Below are 6,000 nucleotides of genomic sequence, written 5' to 3'. Positions count from 1 at the left end.
GAATTCTCCCCTGGGAGGGTGGTGAGGGGCTGGGATGGAATTCCCAGAGAAGCTGTGGCTGCCCCATCCCTGGAAGTGTCCAAGGCCAGGTTGGAGCCACCTGGGCTAGTGGGAGGTGTCCCTGCCCATGGCAGAGGGTGGAATGGGATGATCCTTAGGATCTCTCCCAACCCAAACCACTCAGGAGTTCTATGTCATCCCTGACCATCCATCTCCCAGCCTCCAGGGTTATTTCCTGGAAGAGGGTGGCACAACCCCCCTCACACCAGTCAGGGCTTGAATGAGCTCCAGAGGGGGTTGGGATCCCCAGAGGAACCCAAGGGTGCTGAGTGGGTTCATCTGGGCTTTACAAAGCAGCTGAAGGTTCCCGAGAAGCGTGAGGAGGAGGGGGGATGACACAAGGACGGGGGTGCCCAGGGAGCTCACCTCTGAAAATCCAAGGCATCCACAGGGATCCCAGAAGGAAGCTTGCTCTGCTCCATGAGAACAACACCAGTGCTCTGATCACACACTGCAAACGAGGTGATGAACCCAAAAAGGTTGGTGCAGCCACAGAGGTGACAGCTTTTTAGTGGGAGACCTGCACCAGAAAGCCACCGGAGGCCTCTGGAAAAGGCTTGTATGGAAGATGATTCCAGGAAAGCACCATCATGAAGGAGCTCCCCAGCCTGGCTTGGGGCAGGTTTTTCACGAACTCCACCTCCTCCCTGCCATGTGCACAAAGGTCTCCTGCCCTGGGGGGATTGGTCTCTCTTTCTTCCAGGCATCTCCCATCCATCCCACTGACTTTGTTCCCCCCACAGCCCAGGAAAAAGCCCTTTTCCCCATTTCTCAGGATGTGCTGGCAGGAGCCTGCAGCAGAGGTAGGACCCAGACTTCCCTAGGACCCGTTAAGCTTGAAACCAGCCTTTTCTCCAGATGAATAGGAGGCAATTCCAGCACTCTGGCAAAGCCACTTGGAGTGAGGCGTAAGAGCCCTGAGGCTACTCCTAAATCTGTCACACAGCACGTCCTCCTTCCCTCAGCACTTACATATTGATGTTGTTGGGAATGAAAAAAAAAAAAACAAACCAAAAGGAAAAAAAGCAGTGCTGGCTGTCCCTGTAGGTCCCAGAGGAAATGGTTTTATGGGACTCTGGTGGATGCAGAAAATAACTTCCACTTAACAGCAGGCGCTGGCTCAGCGTTTGCTGGCCTGAGACACATCAAACACTTCAGAGCAATTCCCAAGTTATTGGTCCTCCAGCTCAGAGCTTCTCAGCCAAACCTTTCTCCTCTGCTCCTAAAAGCTGGTTCTACTTTAATATTCTGGAATAATATCCCTTAGACCACACGTTTATGAATGAGCTATACTTCCCTCACCTCCCCACAAGCCCCAGGTTGGAGGTCAGGGCTGCAGCAGCATCTCTTGCAAAGGTGCTGAGCGCTGGTGTCCAGACCCCTCAAGAGTTTTGGGAATTGCATCCAGGCTGTCACTGTCACCTTTGCAAGCTGGACATTGAGCCATGAGTTCTCCAGCAATGATGTTTAGTTAATGAGCATCTGTACAACATTTTCAGCTGCTGTACGAGAACGTTTTTAGCCCTCGTGACCCTTCATCCCTCATTATCTGACTGCCCTGGATGGATGGGACTTGGTCCCCCGGGACAATCAGGCTTTTTGGATGGACAGTGCAATTTTTGAATGCCATTTGAACGGATGTTGCATTTTGGGATGCACAAAACAGAGCTCCAGAAACAGGGGCTGAGCTGGATTGACCTTGGTGGCCAAAATGCCCAAGCTGGATTGACCTTGGTGGCCAAAACCTTCCCACTTTGGGAAAGCCCAGAGGAAGGAAACCAGCCCAAGGTAAGTGGAAAACTCTCACCCAGAGCTTTGCTAATCGGCACCAGCTGGGGCTCTGCTAATATTTTGATAAAGTCCTGTTTTCTCTCCAGAACAGAAACTTCACTGAGATTTGCTTTTTTTTTCCCTCCCCCGCCCCCTTCCCTGCCCTTTCCTTCCCTCACAGTTCTGGCATGGTGTGAAGAGGAACATATGGAGCAGAACTAAATGCTGGAGGAAAGGAGAGAGAAATAGAGGAGGGAAAGAAAAAACTCAGCTTTAAAACCCAGATTATATCCCCACTGCCCTCTCCTCCCTCCGTTCCCACCCCTATCCCATGCTCCCACAGCCTCCCTGTGAGAGCACACACAAAACCTGGGCCAAAGTGGGAAGGATTCTCCTTAGAAAGTTGAGGAAGAGGAACTAATTTGACTATTCCTTACATATTCCATGTTAGATTGCTCTTTCCAACCAATGCCTAGAGAAGCTTTGGAGAAGTTGCTGGGCTTGGTTTTCCCAGAGTAACCAGATTCCCAAGTGGACATGGTCATTCTGTCCCACCCAAGGGAGGCAGATTTCAGGTGTCAGTCTCAAGGGAGATTTCAGGTGTCAGTCCCAAGGGAGAATTCAGGAGTCAAACCACAGGGAGATTTCAGGAATACCTCAGTTTTATGCTGAATGAATGTGGGAGAAAAGGAAAAAAAAAAAAGGTAATTAGGGAATTATGTCAGTGTCAAAAGGTTGGACATGATAATCCTGGAGGTCTTTTCCAACCCGAAGGATTAATGTCCTGGAATGTCTAATGAACCAAGGGTGACCCTGGTGCAGGTGGGTCCTCCACCATCAGCATCCTCTCCCACAGTGGGGCAAAGCAAGGTGTCCCAGTATCCCAGAGAAGGTGAAGGATGGAGCACAGCAGGGCCTGGCCAGAGGTGCAGCCAGGAGCTGGAACAAGGGACAGGACTGGGGAGAAGTGTCCAGGAGCCCGTCCAGGTGACAGAGGGAGGGAAGAGCTGGGTATCCAGGCCCTGTCCTGAAGGCCCAGGGCCCATGAGCCCAAGGGTGCACAGGTGGGGGTGCCCTGATGGGGCTGCTCAGGGCTTGGGTGTGACAAACAAACCCTCCTGAGGTTCATCTCCCTTGGACTGCGAGATTAAGGAACATCTGGTGTGCCCCGTGGTGCAAATCCTGGTGACAGTCACCTGGCAGACGAGGTGGTGTCCGAGGCTCCCACTGCTCTGGCAGATCCAAAGGCGTGGGATGGACTCCCTCCACCCTGATTACCATTCCCTGACTCATGGATGAAAGCTTCTGGAAGTCCACTTCTTGCATTTATCTCCACCCATCCTTCCCACAGAGCCAGGGGAGTTTATGTGTTTAAACTCCAGATGTCCACACTGGGTCTTATTTTGGAGAGATCCAGACCAAAGGGATGGATGGATGTGTGGAGTGTGCCCCATTCCAGGATGCTGGCTAAAGCAAGGAGTTCCCATTTTCTTATTTGAGGAAGCTGCTTTTCAGATGGAAAATGGGAGTACCCAAACAAAGGAGGGATCCTTGGAGTACAAGGTGAACTCCTGTAGGGAACAGTAACCCATAGGTGAGAAAATATGGCTGAAAATACATGGAACGTGGGGGCTCTGCCTCCTAGTTTGGTCCCCTGGGGCACCCCCTGGTTTTGTCCCCTGCTTCTGGATGGGGAGGAAAGACACACTCTCGGATGCCTTGGAAAACTCAAGGCTGTCATTCCAAGATGCTTGAACAGAGCCCACAACCACCTTGGGGAAAGGAGAGGAAGGAAACTGAGCTGGGGTGACGTGGAGGAGCAGGGGAGGGTGAAGATCAAAGAAGAAGGGTAGGTTCAGAGCCTGGGGAGCCAAGGAGCTCCCTGGTTCTGCTGGATCTTCCCCACTGGTCCCAGCACAGGTGTGGATGTGTTTGGACAGCTGTCCCTGACCCCGGGTCCTCCGAGTGGGCTCTGGCTGCTCGTGGATCCTGGGATGCTCCCGGGGGCTCTGTGTGTGGTCAGGGCTCTGCCTCCCCTCCAAAGCAAGATATTCCAGAGAACACAGCTGAGAAATCCCAAAAGCATCCAAAGGAAGCAGGGACTTCAGCCCTGCAATCACTGGGCACCAGCACCAACCCATATGGATAATTTGATTTTTTTTAAAGCAGACATCTGTGGTATTTAAGGTAGTTATTGTATTTAAGATGAAGCATATCTGTATTTAATGCCCATCACAGAAGTTTTTCGACCTTTTATACTTTCTCCAGCTGAAAAAGGCAAGCAGACCACCCCAGATGCCCCCAGACCAGCAAAAGCAGGAGAGATGAGCCATCATTCCACAGGAGGGAAGGGTTTGTCACCCCATCCATCACCTCCTGCATGCAGGACAAACATCTCAGACCAGCTGCTCATCTTGAAGGCCAGAGCCACCTTCTGGTGGTCCTGAGTCCAGGAGCCAGCTCTGCTCCTGAGGCCACAGTGTCACCTCAGTGAGGGCCACCTGAACCCCCCTCCCTGTTTGCATTTCCCTCCGTGTCTCGCCCTGCCTGAAAACCTTCACTTCACTTGTTGGCTTTGGCATCTCTTTTCTACTATTTTTGGAGGGCTCCAGGACACGTTTCTAATTCTGGCCATCTTCACCTTCTTCTTCTAATTATTAATAATATTTTTCCTTCCAGTCACTGGCCTCATTCCCATGTTGGCTGCAAGGCTTCCACCCCAATCTCTGTTTAATTCAACCTTCCCCTCTTTCAGGAGCACCTTCTTATAATGCTGTTACTGAGGTAAATCCATGGAAAATAAAGACTTGGAGAACCTTGGAGAACCAGGGGTGCTTTCCAGACTTGTGGAAAGCACCTTGAAATACATCCCTATGTCTGCTTTGTCCCATAAATGCTTCCTCTCCCATCAAGCAGAAGGTCCATGTTTCTGATAGGACACAGGGAGATCCCCAAAACCTCAGAAAGCTTAAAATACAGTTTATCTCCCTGAAAAGTTGGGAACTGGGATCTGTGGTGGGGTATCCATGTTAGGGCAGAAGGGATTTGCCTATCTGAACAAACCCCCATTTGGGACCAGCCAAGGATTCACCTTTGGAGCTCCGGGAACCAAGAGAGGTCCTGAGATACCAGCAAGGAAACAAGAGGATCAGAACAAGGGAAGCAAACACAAAAAAAGAGTCTGGAAGAAGCAATAGGGATCCCTCATCTTGACAAATATCCCAAATATCCCTTCCTTTTCTTCTGTGGGATTGAAAAGAACAGGGCAGAGAAAATGTGTCATGTCCAAATCCACTGCTGGCAAATAAATAACACCTAAGGAACAGGGATGAAGCCTGTCCAGTTTGGACTCCCTGTGCCCTGGGATGGGATGATGAGGTTCCTCCTGCCCTCAGGCCCTTGTTGCACTTGGTGCTCAGGCTCCACATTCCGGGCTTGGATGTTTGGCTGAAGCCCAGGAGGGTCTGACAGGACAATGACAGCTCAGTCCCCCCACTTTGCATCAGCCTTGAACTCTTGGTGCCTCAAAGGGATGGACTTGAAGAATCTAAACTAAACACTGGAAGAATCCAAACTCTTAAAAAGGGGGAAAGACTCACCACAGAGCCATGGAGTGGCTTGGGTTGGAAGGGATCTTAAAAACCATCTTATTCCAGGGACACCTTCCACTCTCCCAGGTTGCTCCAAGCCCTGTCCAACCTGGCCTTGGACACTTGCAGGGATGGGGGAACCACCTGCCAAGGTGATGGATCATATTGCATGAGCTGAGGGAATAATCAAGCAGATCTGAGCCTGGTTTCCATCTGCCTGGGGTCAGGTCACCCACAGCCATCCCAGGCCTTCCTTGTCACTCCTGAGCTGCCTGGGCAGAGCCCGGAGCACACAGAACCCTGGAGTTTGGCAGATACCTTTAAGACCATCAAGTCCAACCACTGACCCAGCACTGCCACCACTAAACACGTCCCCAAGTGCCACATCCACACATCTCCTCAATCCCTCCAGGAAAGGCAACTCCATTGCTGCCCTGCTCGAGTGGGAGGTGTCCCTGCCCACGGCAGGGAGTTGGAGCTGGATGAGCCTTAAGGTCCCTTCCAGCCTGAACCACTCCAGGATTCTGTGATCTTTGGCAAGGGCCAGGAGGTAAAAAAAGACTCAGTATGAATGTAAGTC

This window comes from Manacus candei, unplaced genomic scaffold (assembly GCF_025592945.1).
Source record: "Manacus candei isolate 608988 ecotype Guabito, Panama unplaced genomic scaffold, ASM2559294v1 h1tg000029l, whole genome shotgun sequence".
NCBI lineage: Eukaryota > Metazoa > Chordata > Aves > Passeriformes > Pipridae > Manacus > Manacus candei.
Note: the sequence above shows the minus strand (reverse complement) of the source record.